Here is a 19141-nt window from a genome sequence, read left to right as displayed (position 1 = left end):
TACCCATCGCGTATACCCCAGATCCATACCGTTCACAAATATATGACGCTCTACTTCATCCAATCCTATCGCACACAAATTTTTACACCCTCGACATGGACACTTAATGTAACCACGACTATCAGCAGAAGCCCGTGCAAAATCAATGAAAGTTCTTACTCCACATGCATAGGGTACGTAATCCTTTCCAAGTCTATCGTCCAAACGCATCCAATTTTTGTCCATTTCTAAAAACATCTATATATTAATAACACGTACATTGAAAATTCACATGCATGTCATGCTCCAATTCTCATTACTTTTTTGATAAGGTAGTTGGTCCTATCCCATTCGAGATTATATTCTCCATATTGCACAAATCTCGTCACTCTACTAATTTCTACGTTAGTAGAAATTTCGGCAGCACCTCCCCATAATTCTCCAAGTATACATGTTCAAATATCGGGATTGTGACCCTACGAACAATATACCCGAAGAACAGTAGAAGAAGACACCGAAACTTCATATTAAACGTGGAAAGTAGCGAGTAACAAAAATGTGCAATACAGATAATATAATCTCAAACTGTCCATACTGGACAATTCAGGAATCAGTAGACACATAAATATACACTGATTCCCAAACGGATCTAAGGGTATTTATGCAATGTCACACGCATCTAGCAAAAAATCATACAACAATATCTCCATATTGTTAAACTAAAGAGGGATGGAAGATTATGTGACCCTACGTTTCGTGTCTTGTACACAACGAGGGAGAATGATCTTGAAAAAATGTTTAAATTTTAGTCTAATTACTTAACCGTCACAAACTGTCTGACCTTGACAACTCTCAAGGCCGAAGAGACTATGACAGTCAAGCAATTAGACCAAAATTTAGAGATTATAATTGTTATATATAATTTTAAAGGTTATTATATAATTTTAATTATTATCATTCCACAATTATAATCTTAATTGTTATACTTAATTGAGTGAGTTATTTACTTATATAGACAATAAGTATATAATTTTTATATAAGAATCTATTTGATCCTTATTTCCTTTCTCTTTAGTTTATAATAAATAAGTATATTTACATATTCAAACTCTACTTATTTAGTAGTTTCAAGACTTTTTTATTGAAGAGTATTTTAAAGGTTATATTATAATTTTAATTATTATCATTCTTAAAATATAATTTTAATTGTTATACTTAAATTGTAAAAGAAGTATAATATAATTTTAAATATTATAATTCTTAAAGAGTTAGTTTTATTTGTTATTACTTAATTTCAAATATTATTATAAATACTTAATTATCATTCTTAAATTTCAATGGTTATACAATAATTTTAATTATTATAATTCTTAAAGAGTTACTTTTATTTGTTATTACTTAATTTGAAATATTATTATCACAATTTTTGAAATCCATATCACAAAAACACATTGTATAAATATCATAAAATTCAAATAAAGACAAGAAATAAAAATTTTTTCTTACCAAAACTCAACTCTCTCTAACTCAACTCTCTCTCACTCTAACACCCTCTCTCTCTCTCTCTCTGTTGCGCGCACGGGAGAAGAAGAAATGATCCGCTTCCTCCCGTGCGCGTACTGATTAAGTTCTAAAATTATTAGTTTAAACGTTCGAATGTTTAAGTTGTACGCCCGAACGTTATATTCTAAAATTATTCCCGCTCATAACGTTCGGACGTTTACGGTACACGTTCGAACGTACCCTTCTTATTTATAACATAAAATCTAGCGGGAAAGTTCCCGCACTTTCCTCATATATGTTCGAATGTATCACAATTTTTCGTTCGAACGTTCGTAAATTTACAGATAAACGTTCGAACATTTAACTTAAACGCCCGAACGTACATTTCATCAAAGTCTTACCATATTTGGGTGGGAAATTTCCCGCACTAATTTAACTAATGTTCGAACGTTAACATATTTGGTGTCCGGATGTACATAATTTTCTGGTGATTTTCATCAAATAACGTTCGAACGTATAGTATAAACGTCCGAACGTCTGAATAATCACACAGATACCTTAATCAAGCGGGAAATTTCCCGCTCTTAGTTTAACGTTCGAACGTACGATTCCTACTATACTAACTTATAATATATTTGTAACAATGTAAACATATTCAAACGTCATTCACAAATAATAATTTAAATATTTCAAGTCCATATCACAACATATTCATAATAACTCACAATATATTCATAAAATAACATGCCACATGTATTAACATATTTCTAAAGTTGAGTAAGCAATAAACATGTATTAACAAAGCCTAATGAAAATATATTTCTAATAATAAACACAATATTTCAAATTCATATCACAACATATTTACAATAACTCACAAACTATTTACAAACTATACAAACAATAATCACAATATTTCAAGAGTAAGCATAAAATCACAACAACATATTGATAATGTTTAGAAATATACCTAGCACTCACAATATCCTCTTACAAATCAAAATCTTCCAACTTCCCAAAACAAGCAATCCTTCAAAAAAATACAACACTAACTTATTAGAAATATTCTATAACAAAAACACATTGTATAAATATCATAAAATTCAAATAAAGACAAGAAATAAAAATTTTTTCTTACCAAAACTCAACTTTCTCTAACTCTCTAACTCTCTAACTCAACTCTCTCTCACTCTAACACCCTCTCTCTCTCTCTCTCTCTCTCTGTTGCGCGCACGGGAGAAGAAGAAATGATCCGCTTCCTCCCGTGCGCGTACTGATTAATACCACAAATTATTAGTTTAAACGTTCGAACGTTTAAGTTGTACGTCCGAACGTTATATTCTAAAATTATTCCCGCCCATAACGTTCGGACGTTTACAGTACACGTTCGAACGTACCCTTCTTATTTATAACATAAAATCTAGCGGGAAAGTTCCCGCACTTTCCTCATATATGTTCGAATGTATTACAATTTTTCGTTCGAACGTTCATAAATTTACAGATAAAGGTTCGAACATTTAACTTAAACGTCCGAACGTACATTTCATCAAAGTGTTACCATATTTGAGTGGGAAATTTCCCGCACTAATTTAACTAACGTTCGAACGTTAACATATTTGGTGTTCGGATGTACATAATTTTCTGGTGATTTTCATCAAATAATGTTCGAACGTATAGTATAAACGTCTGAACGTCTTAATAATCACACAGATACCTTAATCGAGCGGGAAATTTCCCGCTCTTAGTTTAACGTTCGAACGTTAACTTGAAACGTTCGAACGTACGATTCCTACTATACTAACTTATAATATAATATATATACTACATTTTATATATATATTTATAACTATATACTACATTGTATAGTATGATAGCATAATACTTTAAATGAGATCATAAATGTATATAATATAAAATTATACCATATATATAAATCAATAATATATATTAAATTGTTACTTATTAAATTCTTTATTATATACTAACTTATACTATAATATGTATACTATATTTTATATATCTATAACTATATACTACATTGTATAGTATGATAGCATAATACTTTAAATGAGAACATAAATGTATATAATATATAAATTATACCATATATATAAATCAATAATATATATTAAATTGTTACTTATTAAATTCTTTATTATATACTAACTTATAATATAATATATATACTACATTTTATATATATATTTATAACTATATACTACATTGTATAGTATGATAGCATAATACTTTAAATGAGAACATAAATGTATATAATATATAAATTATACCATATATATAAATCAATAATATATATTAAATTGTTACTTATTAAATTCTTTATTATATACTAACTTATAGTATAATATGTATACTATATTTTATATATCTATAACTATATACTACATTACATTGTATAGTATGATAGCATAATACTTTAAATGAGAACATAAATGTATATAATATATAAATTATACCATATATATAAATCAATAATATATATTAAATTGTTACTTATTAAATTCTTTATTATATACTAACTTATAGTATAATATATATACTACATTTTATATATCTATAACTATATACTACATTTTATATATCTATAACTATATACTACATTGTATAGTATGATAGCATAATATTTTAAATGAGAACATAAATGTATATAATATATAAATTATACCATATATATAAATCAATAATATATATTAAATTGTTACTTATTAAATTCTTTATTATATACTAACTTATAATATAATATATATACTACATTTTATATATATATTTATAACTATATACTACATTGTATAGTATGATAGCATAATACTTTAAATGAGAACATAAATGTATATAATATATAAATTATACCATATATATAAATCAATAATATATATTAAATTGTTACTTATTAAATTCTTTATTATATACTAACTTATACTATAATATATATACTACATTATATATATCTATAACTATATACTACTTATTAAATCATCAATAAACACCATAAGCTTATAAAGTATTCACAAAATTCACAAACAATAATCACAATTATTTCAAGAGTAAGCATAAAATCACAGCAACATGTATAAACATATTGCTAAACTTTAGAAATATAACAAGCACTCACAAAAAAACCAATAATCTAATTGTCAATAATATTATATAACATCCTAATATATAACATAAACATTTATAATATAATATTAAATTGAAAAACGTTCGAACGTAATAATAAGTACGTTCGAACGTTCTGTGTATATAAGGCCAAAACCGAACGTCCAAACGACATTTCCAATACGTATCATCGTCTACTCCGTTGCACGCCGCCACGCCTTCTTCACCGCCGCCGTCAACTCCGCTACAACCATCACTAAAGGTAGGCATTCATCTTTTATTTAAGTAATATGTATTTTATTGAGATTTGGATTGAGTTTTGTTTAAAACCGGATAAGTGGTTGCCGGATATTCGTTGTCATTTTTTGGCCACCACGGCTAGTCATTGGCCGAATAGTCACCGTAGAAATGTTTCTTGAAGTGTATACTTCATTTCCACGGTGACATTTCGGTATTTAGAACCGTGTAGAGAAATTTTTGAGATTTCAATAATGGCTGAGTCGACTCAGCCATTCTGCGTCGAAACGTTCGAACGTTTCACCAAGACGTTCGAAAGTACGACGTTTAAATTACAGAGCCGTTACGGCTTCCACGTTCGAACGTTTAATTATAACATTCGAACGTAATGATTTTCTACATTATTCATGCTTCGACGTTCGGACGTTCATATTTATGTTCACACGTAAAACAAATACGTTCGAACGTATTTGTTTTAACGTCCGAACGTACGTCAACCAATATTTATTTACTGCTTATGTTCGAACGTACATTGTTACATTCGAACGTATTTGTTTTACGTTCGAATGTAAATATATTGACATTATTTTACGTCCGAACGTATAAATAAACGTTCGAACGTTTTATCTTTAACGTTCAAACGTTAAAGATAAAACGTTCGAACGTTACGGCAGAGCATCTTAAAATTAATACAAAAAAATGCATTATTGTAAATAATTTTTTTTTTCCTTTTCTATTTTCAGGATATGGCTCTTCCACTGCATACTAGGAAACGAGGGAGGGAAGGAGCCACGTCGGACACTGCCCGTATCGGAGCTCGTACTGTTATGGTAGAGCGAGAGGTCTTAATTAATGAGTTCGACGAACTCTGTTGGCAGCAGATGAACCTGAGAGATGTTTTCCTCAGTAGAGGCTGAGGAAATATTTGCACATTGAGGGGGAAGGTATACCCCTCAATGGTTCAAGAATTCTATATGGGGATGTGTGACATGCTTCAGGATGCATCCTCTCACACCGTGACTGTACGCGGTGTTTCCATTGAGGTATCAGCAGATGTCGTCGGCGAGCACCTTGGGATTTGTCGAGGAGTGGAGACATTTGCACACTCGACACCCCGTGAGGATGTAGGCACTTCTACATCATCTACTGGTCGGGGATGTGAGCCAGCATCAGCCAGAGATGCAGGCCAGTCAGAGGCTGAGGATACTGGCGTCGAGGCTCGGGATGATGACCGAGACGAGGATTCTACATCCTCACCGGGAGGGATCGCATGCAGATCGAGCGGAAGAACGCCTTCAACCAGAACCATCTGCTGCATTTCTTCCGCATGTTGCACCTTATTGTTGTAACAAATGTCGATCCCGTGGCTCATAAAACCACATTTAGTCGGCTTCGGGCACAATTTTTGATACGAGTGGCACGTGGAGATCCTATAGATTTGCCATTGCACATCTTTCAGAGGATCCGTTACGAGGCGAGCATCGTCTCCACGGATAATCTCCCATATGGTGTCCTCATCAGCCGACTATTACTTGCACGGGGAGTGCCGACCCAGCCAGAGGAGCGGGTCAAAGATCAGATGAGCCCCCTCGACATGACCACGCATCGACGTAGCATTGGACAGGCGAGGGGACGTCAGCCACCCCCTGTAGAGTATCTAGTTCCTCCGACGCAGCCTGAGCCAGGTCATGTCGGGAGTAGTAGTCAGCATACGCCGAGTACATCTGCAGGAGATGTGCGGCCTGCTTGGGTTGATGCGGTCATCTCACAGCTGACTGCGCATATCGATCAAAAGATCGATCGATCGCTCGAGGCTATATCGGCGTCTGTTGCCGAACTCACACATCGTGTAACTATCCTCAACGACAAGGTTGATACCTTGACTGAGGAGGTACGGAGTTCGACTTTTGCGGATAACGTTATCATCTGACTGTTGTTTACTACATTCTATCAAATTTTGTATTTTATTTTTAATATTTGTAACGAAAAATATTATTGAATATTTCTATCGTTTTTTAATTTCAATTTTTAATCTTCTTTGATGTTATATTTTTCAACTTTAATACTAAATCACTGCATTTCAAATATATATAAATCAATAATATATATTTATATATTACAAAGTGTGTATATATAAATATATACAATTCAATTTTTTAGACTTGTTCACAAATTATGCACAATAAAAACCACATAATTTTTAAATTAAAATCATTTAATTTAAATTTACAATGAACGTTCGAATGTTATTACTTAACGTTCGAACATTGGTGCAAACATTTTACATTCGAACGTAAAATTAATAACATTCGAACGGTTGCGCCAAAATATTTTACGTTCAAACGTAAACAGACATAAAGTTCGAACGTATATGTAACGTTCGAACGCATATTTCCCATACGTTGGAACGTAAAAAAATCTCATTCTATCTTTAGTGACGGTTTCCAGAAACTGTCACAGAAAATGTCTTTTAGTGACGGTCTAGGAACTGTCACAATTTCCTAACCGTCACTAAAAAGCAATTGTGTTGTTGTGTCTGCTAGAATAATAGGATTGTCAAGGCACCATATAATTAGTTTAAAACGATATGTACCAAATTCAAAAGGCGACATTGAAAACATTATAGAGATGCAATTTACTTTCAACAAAACCATTTGAACGACACAGACATCAACCTCATGAAAGGGACAAGATTAGACAGAACTCTTTGCATTGACACATGTCTTGCAAATGCCGCCTCAATATAGAACAAATAAAAAGAATCAAACAATATCTACCTGTTCTTTTACTACGGCATCAGTATCATCCGACCAGGAATGAGATTCAACATACAATGTGGCTGGGGAATAAGTGGAGAGAATGCCAATAGCCTGTTCCAATATTTCCCGAGAACACAAACAATCAAGCCAAATCTGAGCACATATCATAAAGGGCATGAGTACTAGAGAGAATATGATATTTTCTTACTACTAGACAGATAGAGAAAGTGACATTAATGTAATACTGGTTGGTCACCTAATTTGGGTTGGAGAAAAACATTGGAGAAAGATATTATTTGCCCAAAAGAGAACAAAAGGAGTACTTCGTGACTGGTGTATTTAACCACTCGAAAATTAGATTAAGAGTACTATTATCTAGACAAATTGGGAAATAAACATTGTTAGAAGGAAAAAAAACAAGAAAATAGAGAACATTGTTAGAAGGCCAACTAACCCTTGGGTTTTGGAAGGGTATCTCTGACACCTTGATTAGTATTAGATGAGTTGCAGCAAAAATAGAGAACATCTAGGCTTCGTAGTAGCAAGCAAACTTCTATTGTCCCATACTACCACAACACATTTTTCTTCTCTTTCGATTGAAATACAAGAAGATATGAGGGTCATCATCTTCCCAGTTTTAAAAATCCATTCCTTTTTACTTCATTGAATAAAACTTAATATTTAATAGATTGTAAGGCATAACAATCTCTCTTTGGTGTAGCGGAAGACGTTCAAGACTAACAAACAGAGGAAATAGAGTTTATGGATAAAACAAAGGAGCAACGGAAGAACTGTGTCTTCTGAAAGTTGACGCCAAATTGCAGAAAAATTAAGTAACACTGCTTTCTTATTCCAAACTTTTCATAATAATCCTCCATTGCAACAATAGCCAAATATATATGGAAATCACAAAAGGAAAGTAGATAATTGATAAAGGAAATACTTAGCAAAGGAAACAATAAACCAAAGTAAATCATCGTGAAAACGGAAACAATTCCAAAGGCTAGTTGACGCTGTATCCCACAATTGTCGTGGTGCATGGCTGGAATTCTTTCTTCATGCCAATCACGTAAATGTTTCAAAATCATAGGAAGCAGCTACCACGTTGGTTGTATCCACGTCCTGCATCAATTCCCCGCCACTTAGAATGAAACTCGTCTTAGAGTTTATGTCTGCATTAAGTTACTCATCAGGAGGGTGATACTCAAACAAGTCAGCTACATTAAAAGTGGGGGAGATGGACATGTCTTCTAGAAGTTCCACCATGTAGGCATTATCACTAATTTTTTTTAAGATGCGACAAGGGCCATAATTTCTGTTTTGTAATTTGCCGTAGGTGCCTTGCGGGAAAAAGATTCTTCCATAAATGAACCATCACTAGGTCCCTTTCTTTGAATATCTTGGCTCACCTATGCTTATCTGCAGCATGCTTGTATTTCATGTTGGCCTTCTCCAGGTTGTCACGCACCTCGACTTGCACCCCTCGAATTGTTTCTGCCAAATTTTCAGCTACGGTGCTCATCCCAGGGGTCTTTGGAAGAATGACCAAGTCAAGGGCAAGTCTTGGAGGTCTAGTGTAGACTATTTCGAAAGGGCTCTTCCCAGTTGATCGATTGTTCATGCTATTGAAGGCAAACTCAACTTGCGGGAGACTCACATCCCATTGCTTTGGCTTGTCATCAAAGATACAACACAACATGTTGCCTAGTGTCCGGTTAGTTACCTCAGTCTGGTCATCGCTTTGTGGGTGACAGGTATTGCTATACTTGAGGGAGGTCCCAAACTTTCTCCACAATGTGATCCATAAATGGCTAAGGAATTTGGTGTTCCGGTCAGAGGTAATTATCTTTGGGTCATCGTGTAAGCGGACGACTTCTTTGAAGAACAAATGAGCGACACTTGATGCATCCGACGTCTTTCGGCAAAGAATAAAGTGTGCCATTTTTGAAAATCTATCAACGACTACAAAAATAGAATCAACACAGCGTTGAGTCCGCGGCAACCCGAGCACGAAGTCCATACTCAAATCCTTCCAAATGTTATGAGGAATAGGCAATGATGTGTATAGTCCCGTGTTTTGCACTTGACCTTTCTTCACTTGACAAACAGGACACCTTTGCACAAACCTTCCGACATCTCTTCTCAATTGAGGCCAGAAATACAGCTCGTTCACTAGAGAAATCTTCTTATCACGACCCACATGGCCTCCCAATCCTCCCCCATACAATTCACGTAGAACATATTCGCGCAACACTGTCTGAGGAAGGCAAAGTTGATTCCCACGAAAGAGGTATCCCTCTTGTATATGAAAGTCTGCTTGTGGGTGCCCTGACGCACTTTGCTTCCAAATTTCAGCAAAGTCTTCATCTTCAGGATACATTTCTTTGAGTTGCTCAAAACCAGTGATCTAGGTCTTCATGGTTATGAGCGCGGATGCACGTTGACTGAGAGCGTCAGCTACTTTGTTTTGCTGTCCAGATTCATGTTTGAGCACCATGGTGAAAACCACCTAGCGTGCATATGGTTCAAGCTGTTCTAGGAATTGATGAACTTCAGTGCGTGGTGATTGCTATAGAAAACGAATTCACGCTGAATCAGGTAGTGCTCCCAGTGCTTCAAAGACCTTATAATTGCGTAGAATTCTAGCTTATAGGTGGTCCACTTGCGCCTGGCCTCATTTAATTTTTCACTAATGAACTCCACAAGATGCCCCTCTTGGAACAAGACAGCGCCTATGCTGACTATGGAGGTGTCACACTCAACTTCAAAATTTTTTGTCAAAATTGGGGAGGGTGAGACTGGTGCAGTTGACAGCTTTTCCTTGATAATGCTGAAGCTATCATCTTGCTTTTCCCCACAAGAAACGCCCTTTCTTCATACATTCAGTAATGGGGGCATGAAGTAATGGGGGCTACCAAGGAACTGAAATTTCGTATAAGCCTGCAATAGAAGGTTGCTAAGCCATGGAAGCTGCGAACCTGGGTGACAGTGGTGGGGGTCGGCCAGTCATGTTTCACACGCACCTTCTCTTCATCGATGTGTATTCCTTCGGCACTCACCACAAACCCCAGAAACAACAACCTGCTACTAAAAAAGGTACATTTTTTCAAGTTAATAAACAACTTGTGATGGAAAAGTACCGATAAAACTTCTCTGAGATGACTCAAATGATCACTCTCATTACGGCTGTAAATGAGATGTCATCAAAATAGATCACCACAAATTTTCCAATGAAGGGCATTAGGACTTGGTGCATGACTCGCATGAAAGTGCTTGGCACGTTAGAGAGGCCAAACGACATTACTAGCCACTCATACAAACCTTCTTTGGTTTTGAAAGCCGTTTTCCACTCATCGCCCTGCCGAATGCGTATTTGATTATACCAGCTTCGTAAATCAATTTTTGAGAAAATATTGGACCCTGTAAGCATGTCCAACAAATTAGTTAATTGTGGAATGAGGAACTAGCATTTTACCATTATTTTGTTGATGGCGCGGCTATCCACACACATTTACCAACTCCCATCTTTCTTTGGCGCGATCAATGAGGGCACCGCACACGGGCTCATGCTCTCTCGTATCAGTCTCTTGCGAAGGGGGTCTTCCATTTGTCCTTGTAAGATATTGTGTTCATTGGGGCTCATCCTATAGTGTGGTATATTCGGCATACTTGCCCCAGAAACCAAGTCAACATGATGTTGGACATCCCGCATTGGTGTCAATCCCTCGGGTAATTCAGGTGGTGTGAGGCCTTCGAATTCAATCAATAGATACTGTATCTGTGGGGTATGTTTCAACAACCTCTTCTCCTTTTACTACCAATGTCCATATTTCTCCCAACTCTTTGGCCTTTTCAAGGAAGTGGTTCTCGCTTACGGTAAATAGAGTAGTTTTTTCCTCAACCTGCAAGGAGTTGGGACCTTTGTACCCCATAGGTATCAACACTATCTTCCGATCACGCCACCAAAAGGAGTAAATATTGTCGCATCCCTTGTAGATGGCATCCACGTTGAACTGCCTAGGCCTCTCGAGTAGAATATGATAGGCATCCATGTCAACCACATCGCACATGGCCTCATCTTGGTAGTATTTCCCGATGGAGAAAGGCACACGGCAAATATTGCTAATCCTAGTTTCTACTCCTTTGCGGACTAGCTAATAAGGACACGGATGTTTGTCCATCTTTAATTCCAGTGCATTAACAAGGCCTCTTGATACTATATTTTCGCAACTTCCGCTGTCAATAATTACGTTGCATACCTTGTTTCTAACAGTGCAATGTGTCTTAAAAATAGAATGTCGCTGATTTTTTTTCTTATATTTTCGGGGCTAGTAGGACTCACTGGATGACACAACTGACTGGTTCTCCTTCATCTCCTTCAACAAATTCCTCTACTTCGTCTTCTTCACTACTTTCCCCCTCTTTCGTGTCCTCTTCACCCTCTTCTATTACATGGACTGAATGACATGTGGGGTACTAATTGGATTGATGCCCCGGTTGGTTGCATCGAAAGCATTTCCCCTTCGTCTTCTTCACTGCTCTCTCCTCTTTGCAACCTGCTGTATGGTGGTGGCCATGAGTCACTAGATTGTTGTTGGATGGTAGGCTTTACTTGTGGTACTTAGTTCGGTATCCTCGGTGGTGGTCTGGCCAGTTGCATTTCAATCTTCATAGCTAAGTTGACTGCTTCCGAAAGAGACCACATAGTGTGCAAAGAAACCTTATAGCCACACGTAAACCCCCCATATATCTTGCAATTTGTTGTCCCTCCGACTTTGAAAGATTATTACGAGCATTTAGCCGATAAAACTCTACCGTGTAGTCATTTACAGTCCTCGCCCCTTGCTTGTAGTTTTGGTATTGTTGGTAGAGAATTTGCTCATAGTCCGGAGGAAGAAATCTAGCCCTCATCAGGCGTTTCATCTTAGGCCATATGCGCGCTGGCTGTTTGCCTTGTCTCCTCCTGTTGGTCTGCATTTGTTCCCACCAAGCCAAGGCACCACCACACAATTTATAAGCAACTAGTTTCACTTGTTGTGCTTCAGGAATTTGCATATAGTCAAAGAAGTTCTCCACCTCAAGCATCTAGTCGAGAAAGCTCTGAACATGAAGATGACCATTGACACAAGGTAAGTCAATTTTAATTCTAAAATTGTGGTTGTTGTCTGAAGCTCTCCTGCCATCTTGGTTCCCACTGATGAAGCCTTCCAATTCTTCATCACTTGAAGAATCGTCATGTGCTTGGTCCCGCTGCCGATGCATAATACCACGACCACCCCATGTACGGTTTGCACCCTCATTATCTTAGTTCCTATACCCACCAACATGAATGCTTGTGATGGTTGTTTGAATCTCCTGTAACATGTGTTCGATCCCTTCAAAGCGCTGTTGGTTCCTTTGATCTTGAGAATTAACGGTGCATGCCACGATCTTCATCTTCGAAATTATCTCTCGCCATCAAGCCAGGTAAAGCCTTGCTCTGATGCCAAATTGGCATAGCGGAAGACGTTCAAGACTAACAACAGAGCAAATAGAGTTTATGGATAAAACAAGGGAGCACGAAAGAATTGTGTCTTCCGATAGTTGATGCCGAATTGCAAAAAAATTAAGTAACACTGCTTTCTTATTCCAAACTTTTCATAATAATCCTCCATTACAACGATTGCAAAATATATATGGAAATCACAAAAGGAAAGTAGATAATTGATAAGGGAAATACTTAGCAAAGGAAACAATAAACCAAAGTAAATCATCATGAAAGCAGAAACAATTCCAAAGGCAATTTGACGCTGTATCCCTCAATTGTCATGGTGCATGGTTGGAATTCCTTCTTCACACCAATCACGTAAATGTTCCAAAATCATAGGAAGCAGCTGCCACGTTGGTTGTTTCCACGTCCTGCATCACTCTTGACCACAAGGAAATTGCTCACAGCTTGATTTATTGTTAGAGGAAAACCATCAAGAGTAGATCATGATTCAGCTTTAGCTTCCCTAGCCAGCTAGTAGTCCCCTTGACAATAAGCTCACGATAAGTATTTTTATTTTTATTTTTTATTATTTTCTTTTAAGTATTTTTTTAACATCCTTATTCATTAAAAAATATTAAAAAAAATACAACTTCACTAGTAGTCACTTCTTTAATCATTATGTAAAAATAAAAATAAAAAAAAATAAAAAGAGTACTAAATAGGCAATAGGAGGGTAGTAAATCTATCATTACCCCTAAATAATAACCTTTTTCAAACCCTGAGGGGTAGCTTAGCTGGTCCGGCCTTGGGTTTGCTCCCCAATGGTCACCAGTTCGAGTTACCTCAGGACCACTGGAGGTTTACCTGGTCATTAAATTTAGGGCCCCATGGGATTAGTCGAGGTGCACGCAAGTTGGCTCGGACACCCACGGTTATAAAAAAAAAAAAAAAAAGAGTACTAAATAGGCAATAAGAGGGTAGTAAGTCTATCATTACCCCTAAATAATAACCTTTTTCAAACCCTGAGGGGTAGCTTAGCTGGTCCGGCCTTGGGTTTGCTCCCTAATGGTCACCAGTTCAAGTTACCTCAGGACCACTGGAGGTTTACCTGGTCATTAAATTTAGGGCCCCAAGGGATTAGTCGAGGTGCACGCAAGTTGGCTTGGACACCCACGGTTATAAAAAAAAAAAAAAAAGTAATAACCTTTCTGTTTTCCAGAAAAATTCGAAGAAATAATTGATTTTTTATACTATATAAAAATAAAACAGTTCAAAGTCACTATAAAAGAGAAAGGAAGAAATACAAAACCCCTACTTCATATACCAGTGAAAGGTTTCATCTATCTGCAATGGGGAGGACAAAGAAAACTTCTCTCTTTATAGAAAATTTAGGTAGCTAATTTTGGTCAAATTTTTCATATGGACCTTTTTTTTTTTGGGTAATTTACAGCTCATTAATCTTTTTTATTTTTTCTTTATGGTCAAAGTTACACATTGTGGTAAAGACATAAAAAAGGGGGCGTTGGGACATTAGGGGTATAGTGTGTATATCTGTATATGTTCCAACATCGGTGCCTTCGTCCCCAATTCTATGGCTAATATTGGGAGATTTTGGCTGTGGATAGACGGCGTGCAAGGGCATAAGTTGGTTTTTAAAATTTTTGAGTTGGTTTTCAAAATTTTTTGAGTTTGAAACCAATCTTTAAAACAAAGCTTGAAGTTTTTGCTCACCATATCAATTTCAATTGACTAGCCCTATCAAAACCCAATCAAACACTAGAAAACGAGGAAAACAGTTTTATAAAAATAACTTTAGAACCAAACAAACAGAGTCTAATTAACACAAAAACAGTAAAACATAAACAACACTAATAATTCATGGCAAGCCCGACAGCCCATAGTTCAAACAAAGTCTAATTTCACGTTTCTTTTTTCTTGATCAAGGATTACTCGAGGAACACCCTGCATAAAGTGTAGTCAAAGACGGCCTCTACTAATTTTCGCAACCTCTTCAGCATTTATATCCAAAAGCTCTTGTTCGTGTCCGTCTCTTAGTCTCTGATTGGCATTGTCGTCTTGGGCTCGCCTTTTACAGAACTGTTAATTATCTTGTCCACAAAAATAATCTTCCCTTCAATTCCAATAGAGGCACTGAATTTGTCCTGGATGTGAGATGGCGAAAAGTCATAAGTTACCATTTTCTTCTTCTATACCTCATGTTATGAAGCCCTCGGAACTCCTTTATTCCGATGTATGGGGGCCTAATTCCGTGTTTCAAGCTATGGCTCTTGGTATTATGTTTGTTTCTTGGATGCTTTTACAAAATTTATTTGGTTCTTTCCTCTTAAGCAAGAATCTGATGTCGAACGTATTTTCATACAATTCCAGACGTATGTTGAATGCCACTTTAACACCAAAATTAAAGCTATTCAAACTTATTGTGGAGGTAAATATTGTAGACTAAATACATATTTTTCAAACTTTGGCATTCAACATCTCCTTGCTTGTCCATACACACATGAGCAAATGGGGCCCTGTTGAAAGACGACATCGCCAAATTGTTGAAATGGGTTTAGCTTTACTGGCCTATGCTAATCTTCCAAAACCATATTGGGAGGATGCATTTTTAACAGCTGTATATGTAATTAATCGTCTTCCCAGTAAAATTTTGAATAATTGCTCTCCCTTTGAAAAAGCTTATAACCAAAAACCAAATTATAATTTTATGCGAGTTTTCGACTATGCTTGCTGGCCAAACTTACATCCTTATAACGAACATAAATTTGATTATAAATAAAAAAAAGTGTATTTTTATCAGCTACAGTCTCTCACATCATGGCTATAAGGGTCTAGATTTGTCTACTGGCAAGATTTTCGTCTCTCGACACGTTATTTTTGATGAATAATTTTTTCCATATAAATCTCAACCCTTTACGCCTTTAATCACCGAGCTCCCCACTATCACCTTACCATCCACTTTAGGACCAAGTGTCCCGAATCATCTAACTTTCCATGCAGGTGATGTTACTTGTGCCAATCCAATCTCTCCACTTGCGTTTGATCTTTTGCCAACTGCTATTACTACAACTGTTGGTCAAAATGAGGTGCCATCTCCAACAATGTATGTTGTTCCTCCCTCTGTTATCGATGCATCCGCTTCATCCACCATTCCACGAAAAATGACTACCAGATCTCAGACGCACTCCCTCAAACCGAAGCACCCCTATGTTGGGTTTATCAAATACCCACTCCCTCATGCGCTTCTTGTGCAATCCAGCCAAGCTTTGGTTGAACCAACTTGTTTCAGTGAAGCTTCGAAGGACTAGAAGTGGAGCGAAGTAATGAACATGGAGTTCAATGCCCTCTTACAAAATAGTACCTGGGATCTTGTCCCAGCTACATCCAATGTCAACCTCGTTGGAAATAAGTGGGTTTACCGAATTAAGAAACATGCTGATGGCACTATTGAGAGGTACAAGGCGCGCCTGGTTGCTAAAGGATATCATCAACAACATGGTGTTGATTTTCTAGAAACTTTTAGTCTAGTCATCAAACAAGGTACAATTCGGCTGATATTGTCTATTACTATCTCGAAGGGTTGGTGTATTAGGCAACTTTATATTCAGAATGCCTTCCTTCATGGGTTGTTAAATGAAGAGGTGTATATGTGTCAACCTCAAGGGTTCATTCATCCAGATTTTCCCACGCATATATGCCGTTTGAAGAAAAGCCTATATGGTTTGCGTCAGGCTCCCCGATCTTGGTTCTCTTGGTTGACAGAACAATTGAATCAATATGGCTTTGTTGGTTCCAAATTAGATACCTTTCTTTACATCACTCGAACTACAAATTCTAGCTGCTCAACTTATCTATGTTGACGATATAATTGTCACAGGTTCTCACTTTGAAGAAGTCACAAAACTAATTGCTTATCTTGGTCGTGCCTTCCCTGTCAAAGATTTAGGACCATTATCATATTTTCTAGGAGTAGAAACTCTGCATGATGGTGGCAATCTAATTTTCACCCAACGGAAATATGTTATTGATTTGTTACGAAAAGTCAATTTAGATAAGGTGAAACCTTGCAGCACCCCAATGTCCACAAGTTGCAAACTCTCAAAATTTGAGGGTGTTGATTTTGATGATCCACATTTATATCGAAGTATAGTTAGTGCCTTACACTATCTCAGCTTTACACGACCTGATATTGCGTTTGCAGGTCATAAGGTGAGCAAGTTCATGCATCAGCCCAAAGATGTTCACTGGCAAGCCATGAATTGAATCATTTGCTATCTCAAACACATTGTAAGCTACGGTTTACATATTACTAGTCGATCCACTCATGCTTTACAAACTTTTAGTGATGCGGATTGGGCTGGTGACAATGATGATAGACGAAGTGTGGGGGCATACTGTATTTTTCATGGTGACAATTTAATTAGCTGGAGTTGCAAACAACAGCAAACCGTGGCACGCAACAGCACTGAATCAGAATATAAGTCCCTGGCCAATACTGCAATAAAATTACAGTGGCTCCAATCGGTATTGAAAGAACTCAAGATGCACTCCAACGCTGTCCAACCCTTTGGTGTGATAATATTGGAGCCACTTATCACTCCTCAAATCCAATGTTCCATGCTTGTACAAAACACATTGAAGTTGACTTTATTTTGTATGAGATCAAGTTCTATAGCAGAACCATCAAGTTTCTTTTTTGTCTACCAGTGATAAACTCGCAGACTTATTAACTAAAGCTCTGGCTACAACATGGTTTAATCTTCTAAGAGCCAATCTTCATGTGCAAGAGCTGCCCATTCGATTGAGGGGCATATTAAATCATGTTCCGATGATCACGTAACAGATCAAGCAGAATATTCTGCAGCAACTAAAAATCAAGCCAAGTCTCAAATTGCAAAGAAGACATAGCAAAAATCCTGGACCTTTATTTTCGTTTCTGTTACACACCCTTATAGCGTCATTTTGAATTTTGATGTAACTTCAAGTAGAGCCTGTTACTCACAATTGTACTATATATTCATACACTCTGCACACAATTTTTAATCAATTGAAATACTGAGTTTTTTTCAGCCTATCTGTTAGTTATCTTCTATAAAATCATATAATTTTGAGTCAAAACTCAATCTACTTCAAGGAATATTCTAGCAGAGTCCTGGATATTAATTGGCAAGAACTCCTAAATATATCAACAAATGATACGAGCATGACATACGTAACTTAATTATGAACTAATAATATTGAGACATTAGCGGATATGGATTTTTTTTAGCGTCCAACCAGCTAAAAGCCATTTTGCTAAATAGTAAGCAAGAATGAGAGATTTTAGAATAGAAAAAAACAGATAAGAAAGATAAAATTATCTCACTTCTAAAGCTAGCCTGTGTGAAAGATAATAATAATCCAAAGTAATATGAGCTCTAACGAATAGATTAGGGACTAGACAGAAAAACTAGTTGAGAGAGGGGGCCAGAGGAGATGAGATCCTCGTTAGCGACGCTGGGTATGCCGAGAATGTTAGATAGGCGGCTGGTGAAGTTCCCATTCCCAAGCCGAGGAGTCCAGTAATACCCACTGGAAATTTCCATCCTTCAGGCGATTGCATCGGATTAGATAATGGTTAGGCTTCTAGAGGGACAAGAGTGGCAAAAGGAGGATTGGCATAAGATACAATGGCCGGTGATTAAAGCATCTCCTCAAAGAGGGTAATGGCCGCCGTTAGAGGAGGAGGGGAGAAAGAAGAAATCGAATTTGGGTCAAAAGGAGCGACATGCAGTTTACTAGAACGCAATGAAACATCATGCAGTTTTAACCAGCATATTGACCAACTAGCATGTTGCCACGTGTAACTCCATTTCCCAAAATTACGACCAACGGTCACGAAGCTGCCTAGTAATCTCTACTCCAACTAGGGTCCTTGGGCGGAGTTTCTACTTATCCTTCTAGCATCCATCCATGGTGACTTCTCTGTCTACCACACTTTCGATCAATAATCTCTGCTCTAAATATTTTATTATTATTTTACTTCAAATTTGCATAAGCCAATGTAAGAGTTTTACTT

The 19141-nt window shown here is 36.7% G+C and overlaps 1 protein-coding gene and 1 pseudogene across 1 annotated transcript in view; one reads left to right on the top strand and one right to left on the bottom strand.

Annotated features, from left to right (window-relative positions):
- Positions 1–19141, bottom strand: part of LOC121266108 (MDIS1-interacting receptor like kinase 2-like) — a 96091-nt gene that overhangs the window by 19761 nt on the left and 57189 nt on the right. The gene's annotated exons all lie outside the window — the stretch shown is intronic.
- Positions 16413–19141, top strand: part of LOC121265885 — a 55957-nt pseudogene continuing 53228 nt past the window's right edge.

This window comes from Juglans microcarpa x Juglans regia, chromosome 5D (genome assembly GCF_004785595.1).
Source record: "Juglans microcarpa x Juglans regia isolate MS1-56 chromosome 5D, Jm3101_v1.0, whole genome shotgun sequence".
Taxonomy (NCBI): domain Eukaryota; kingdom Viridiplantae; phylum Streptophyta; class Magnoliopsida; order Fagales; family Juglandaceae; genus Juglans; species Juglans microcarpa x Juglans regia.
The sequence above is the reverse complement of the archived record's forward strand: the minus strand, read 5'-3'. Positions and strand labels throughout refer to the sequence as shown.